This window comes from Protopterus annectens, chromosome 7.part0, assembly GCF_019279795.1.
Source record: "Protopterus annectens isolate FY-2018-M chromosome 7.part0, PAN1.0, whole genome shotgun sequence".
NCBI lineage: Eukaryota > Metazoa > Chordata > Ceratodontiformes > Protopteridae > Protopterus > Protopterus annectens.
Window position 1 is genome coordinate 644,568,115 of NC_056739.1, and position 6,877 is coordinate 644,574,991.

The window sequence follows — 6,877 nt, forward strand, 5'->3', positions numbered from 1 at the left end:
AAACCTTACAATATGATGGATGCATATGTGTGCACACCCTCCAAATAACATATTGTGGGAGCAGCTTGTGGTGTATTGACAGCATTCACTCTGCTTGGGTACACACCTCCTATCAGGTACAGGGACTCAATGTAACAACGAATAACGGTCCACTGTCAGAGTGGTGTATTCATGACATTTGCTTAGTTGCCTGTACCAGAAGCAGACATGGCTTGCACACATATTAAAAAGCACCATAGAGATCTCATATTTGAAAGGTATCAGTCAGGAGTAGGGTACACCAAAATTACCACAGCATTGCACATACCATGGAAAACAGTGGAGACAGTCATTAAAAGGTGGATTAAATATGTGACAACAGTGTGGTTGAAAAGAACCAGATGTCCTTCCAAAACAGATGACAAGACATGTTGAGAACTGGTCAGAGAGGTTGCCAGGAGACATGCAGCAATACTGAGGGACTTGCAGGACTCTCTGGCAAGTACTATTTCTGTAGTACATGTGGCAACATTCGACAGGATTCTGCATAGGTCTGGCCTATGGGGAGGTGTCAGTAGATAGAAGAATTTGCCCACACCAAACACCATCCAGGGCTGTGTACAGACAGCAAAACATAACATCAAGTCTCCTAAAGGCATGTGCTGCAATGTGTAATGGTGTCATGAGACCAAGGTTCAAACTTACAGACAGTATTCCTAAAGCTACGTGTGGTGCACAAGCAACACCTCACTTCACCTGAGGGCCGCCATCCACACGTTGAAGCTTGATGGTGGCAGTGTTCAGTATTAGGGTTGCTGTTCATTAGCTGGAACTAGGCCTGTAGACATGATGGAGGGTTCATAGGTTCATAGCCTAGGCACTAGGATATTGGCCCTAGGGTCTATATAAGCCTAGCCAAACGGTACGCTGGCTTTTGCCACCCAAGAAAATTATTTTCCTGTGCCCCTGTGAAGCAGAGCCACAGAAGTGATCCCTGGGGTGAATTTCCTATCTCCCATCCAATCATCAAGATTTTTCTTGAAGAGTGCTAATGAGGAGCTTTGTTTGATATAGATAGGTAGTTTGTTCCAGAGTATGGGAAATCTCTGGGACAGGAATCTATACCTCCAGCATGTTCTGTTTATTGTGGTGTACAAGGTTTAGGTCCCTAGAGCATGTAGCTCAGAGGGATTGGGATTTCTTTACGTGGAGCATGTCCAACAGCTCTGGGTTTGACATAGCTTTGTACGTTAGGCATATACCGCCCCTGAGTAGGTGATATGTGACAGAGTAAAGCTGGAGTTTATTAAGACAGTCCGCATAGGGCATCTGTTTGAGGCCGGTAATCCTCTTTGTGAGGTATTTCTGTGGCCTTTCCAGTGGTTGTAGATGTCTTGTGAGGTACATACCAAAAGGGGCATTGTACTCTATAATGGATCTAATGAGTGATGAGTAGAGGGGAACAATGACCTCTTTTTTCCTGGATGAGAAACCTTTTGTGATGAGGTGTGCCACATAGAAGGATTTCCTGACTACTATGGTGATATGATTATTAAAGGAGAGACTACTGTCCACCTGTGTCCCAAGGTCTTTTATCACACTTTTGGTGTTAAATAGACTACCACCTATGTGGTAGTTCATGGGTACAGAGATTTTACCAAAAGGGATGACAATGCACTTTCTGGCATTGATCTTGAGGCCATGGCTTTGACACCAGGCATCTGTCTCAGTGAGGCCCTTTTGTAGGATGTCCACATCGTTAGGAGTTTTGATTATGGCTCCTAGTTTGCAGTCAGCTGCGAACTTTGTTAGCCAAAGATCTTCTGTGTTAGCCTGTATGTCAGAGAAGTAAATACCAAACAGGAGAGGACCTAGGACTGAACCCTGTGGTATTTCACTTGTCACTGGTCTGAAGTTGGATTTAGAGTCTGCTACTTTCACAGTGCGGGTTCTGTCAGTGAGCCAGTTGGCAACCCATCTTGTGACATAGGGATTTATACCTAGTTTAGTGAGTTTATCTATAATTCCAGAGTGGGGGATGATGTTGAAAGCCTTGGCAAGATCTAGATAGGCTGTGTGAACCACCTTACCCTCATCTATGGCTTTGGTAACCGCTTCAAAGTAGTCTATCAGATTTAGGAGACATGATCTGCCTGTTACAAACCCGAACTGGGTAGGGTCCAGAGTTTGGAGATTACCAATGTCATTGTTTATAAGTTCCATGATGATACATTCCATATCCTTGCAGACAAGGCTTGTCAGTCTAATGGGGCAGTAGTTCCCGGGGTCTGTGGTGGTTCCCCCTTTGTGGAGTGGGATAACCATTGCTGTGCACCATTCAGTGGACACAAAGCCTGAGGTGAGGCTATGATTGAACATGGTACTTAGGTGGGGTGCCAGTTCATTTTGTAGTTCATGTAAGAACTGTTACAAACCCGAACTGGGTAAGGTCCAGAGTTTGGAGATTACCAATGTCATTGTTTATAAGTTCCATAATGATATGTTCCATATCCTTGCAGACAAGGCTTGTCAGTCTAATGGGGCAGTAGTTCCCGGGGTCTGTGGTGGTTCCCCCTTTGTGGAGTGGGATAACCATTGCTGTGCACCATTCAGTGGACACAAAGCCTGAGGTGAGGCTATGATTGAACATGGTACTTAGGTGGGGTGCCAGTTCATTCTGTAGTTCATGTAAGAACGCAGCCTGGGATGTTGTCAGGTCCCATGGATGCTGTGTTCTTGGCTTTGGAGAGGGTGGCTTTTACCTGTACAGCCGTGATTACAGAAACGTTGCATTCTTCCGGTATAGAGATGGACCCTTTAGGGGATGAGAGAGGGGTAAAGTTAGCACTGAACTTATCTGCCAGGATGTTGGCAATATCAGTTGGTTATGTATATTTAGTGCCATTGTGCTGTAACTCAGAGCAGATCTGTGTGTTGCCATTGAGATTCTTGACATAGCTATAGAATGCTTTGTGGTTGTCTTTAGAATCAGTGGCGATTTTGTTTTCGCAACTAGCTTTGGAGGATTTTATGAGGGATCTCAGCTTCTTACTGAGGCTGACCACAGAGTTGCTCCAGTCATGGGATTTTACTCTTTTTTTGCACCAGTTTCTTTCTTCTGTTGTAGAGTTTGTTTATAGCAGAGGACCACCAGATTGGCTTCCTTTTTTTGGAGGATAGCATCTTGGTTCTGTTAGGGATTGCATGATCCATGCACTTGTGTAAGTGCTTATAAAGTGCAACTGTATAGGATTCTGCAGTCGTACCTGTATTGTCCATCAGCATGGGTGTCATGAAGTTTGCCACTTCTGTCTTAAGAAGTGTGATGTTGGCTTTGGAGACATTTTTTATGGTGGTTTCCCTAATGGGGGTGGGGGTAGGATGTGGATGTCTAGGGTGATTTGCTTGTGGTTGGATCTGACCAACAAGGAATTGACCTATGGTGTGGAACAGCGGTTGCCCATGTTGGTAATGACCAGATCTAGGATATTGCTGCCCCTGGTGGGGGTGTGGATAAGTTGATCCAAGGTGTTGGAATTTATGAATTCCAGAAAACGTTGAGCACAGAAGTTGGTACATGAGTAGTTTTCCCAGGGTCTATATTAGAAAACCGAACTTTCAAAATTTTGAGTGTTCTAATATCGAACCCTATTAATCAAAAATTTAAAACATCAAACATACAGAACAGCTATTTTTTTCCTAGGGAAAAAATTTGCTGTTCCAAAACACATACGCAAAACACAAGCACACCAAACAAACAGCAATCCACACACATACACATAAACTCTTACACCTAACCCTACACTAAACTATACATACACCACTAACTATCCACTTACCTTAACCCAAACCTTAACCCTAAGGTCCGTCACTATCACACAGTCACCTCACCCGCGCCCTAACCCTAACTCACCTACCCCGTCCTAACCCTCACGTCCACACAATCGCACACTTACCTGAACCCAACCCGTAACTTTCCACCACAGCGCTGAAAATATTGAAGCAACAGAAACAGACAACTGAATTCTTTCCCTAGGAAAAAATTTGGTTTTCTGTTTCTTTGATATTTTCAGCGTTCGGTGAAAATGGGTCGATATTAGAACACTCGAAAATTTGAAAGTTCGGTGTTCTAATATAGACCCGTTTTCCCAATTAATGGTGGGGTAGTTGAAATTACCCATTATTAGGGTGTTAGGTTGTACCCTAATATTTTCTAGTTACAAATAACATTCACGTGTGTGCAAAAGCCGTCAAGCATCTGCAATACGGCCGAGGATGAAGAGGGGTTTCAGCTTCCATCACAACAATGAACCAAAGCATACATCCAAAGCTAGCTAAGAATGGCTCTATCTGAACACAATCAAGGTTACGAATTGGGCCAGACAAAGCCCAGACACAACACCAATAGTAAACCCCCAGTGTGACCTCCAAGGGCTGTGCACATGAGCTGGCCTTGCAATCTGATAGAGTTGGAGAACCTTTGTAGGGAAGACTGTCCAAATAAAGCCAAGGCAAGATGTGCCATGTTAATATACTCATTCCCAGTAAGAGCAACTGCTGTAATGTAATTAACAGGTGCTTCACCCAAGCATTGGTTTAAGGGTGTTCATAGCTATGCAACTGCAATATTGTTTGCATCTCATTCAGTATCTTCACAACTAACACATTTGTCTGTTTCTTGATTGGATTGCACAGGTCATATGTCACATATAAGGTGTGTAATATTTTCAAATGCAGTAATGTGGTCTCATTTTATATCATAAAAGAGTCTGGTGTGTAAGCTTATTATATCCATGTTACGCTAAGAAGGTAATTGGTGTAACCGGATGTGATTGCACATACATTCACTGCTGCTGATGAGATGTGCAAATCAAATGTATGTCATTAATTGGTGATATCAGTCCTCATATCATCCCTTATGTGTCAGACAAACACATAGGGGTTGTGAGGAACAGAGCAAACATAAGTGCCAGACATCTACACATTCAGCAATGATTTGTACACTTTTGAGGTGTGGTCTACAATAGATGCCAGTGTGCTATACAGGTGCACGGCAATAATGTGTACATGGGTGCAGTGTGTGTTAGGGGAAGGGACATCACCTACTAACAACTCATGCATCACAGAGATGTAGATTGTTAGTAACAAGGTTTTAAAATGACTGCAACGCATGATGTTGAGAGCCATGTGTCATGCATATCAACTGTTGGGTAATGTGAGGAATGTGTAATATCTTTGTGCCACCTCACCTGTAACTGTGTGTGTGTGTGTGTGTGTGTGTGTGTGTGTGTGTGTGTGTGTGTGTGTGTGTGTGTGTGTGTGTGCATGTGTGTGCGTGTGTGTGTGTGTGTGTGAGTGTAAGTAACTCATATTATACAGGTATTAAATTAGAGATATTGTCTTCCCCTCACAGGTTGCAATGGGGGTCAGGGTCCCTCCCGCGTGGAAACTGATGTCAGTGTCTCTGCAGACTCTGACAATGAAGATAGGCATAGTGAGAAAAGGCGGGGTTGTCAGGGGCTGAATCTGTGCCATTGGTTGGCATCCCACTTTTGTCCACCCCATCACCGCACACAGTCACAGTGCCCACACATACCTCATCACCAGTGGCCATAGATGAGGGACAATTGGCGGGTGGTGACATGGGACAGGAAAGTGTGGTGACTAGGTCAAGTGTATCTGTAGACATCAGCCATAGCTGGATAACAGGTGATGTCCCGCACAGGGGTGCTCGGAGAAGGACTGCTGCCTGTCATGGCCCTGCCAGAAGTGCCACAGCAGGTGTCACCAGATGCATGTTTTGGACCATCATGGAGGCACAGGCACGTATAGAATGTCACAGCAGACAGACTTTCAGGGTCCAGATGGCAAATCTTCCTGCTATGTGTGACAACATCCATGATCTTGCAGATGCCCGCCATTATTATACTGAGGTCATGGATAGACAGTTGGGTGAGATGGTGGCACTCCTTGACCATGGGATATCTGTGTTGGAGCATGTGGTGGGAGTTGGCAGTCAGCCACGTGGACATAGGACAGCACCACAAACAGCTGAAGGTCTACATGGCCATGCAACATGTCTGTCCCACTCCTGTAGTGGCAGCACCAGCAGCACGAATGCAGCGGGGGGGGTGCTGTCCACACCACAACGCAGCAGGCCATAGGCATATGCTGGCCAGTCCCAATAGGGATGCGGATCCAGCAGAAAACTGTCAGCATCAGGGAGTACTACTGTGTCTGGCCTTGGGCCTTGTGGTGCCAGTGGAACCTCTGGCAGGCCCAGTTCCTGTGTCTGTGGCCAGACACAGTGAACTATACACCCTGCCATGTACGGTCCGCAACTGTCCAACATACCCCTGTATAGGGCAGCAACATGGCAGAACTGTGTGCATCCCTAGACACACACATCACCATCACAGCTAGGGCACATCCATGTTTACACAAACCACCTCTGCACAGCCCATGTAATACACAACCCCCAACCCACACACATGATGTCAACCAATTGGCTCAGCCTAGGGCTCTGGCAAACCCACATCACACCCTGTGCATATAATGACATCTGTGCCACATCCCTGTCATCCATATCATTGATGCAGCAACATGCTAACATGGTTCTGATGCATAGGGTGAATTTAGTACAATTTAGCAATGTAATGCTGTGTAAAGTGTTGTCAGCCAGCATGTTTAATGGTTACACGTCAGAGTGCGTAGCTGTCTAGCCGTGATGCATTATTTCTGTTATTAACACTGACTGACTGTGGTCTCCATAATGTATTCTGTTTGTGTTCTAGGTGTCTGTCTGTCAGGAGGATGTGAACCTGCAGTCCTTTTCTACAAGGGATATGGCAGTGTGGTGACACATTGACTGTATATCCATGGTACAGCTGTACACAAT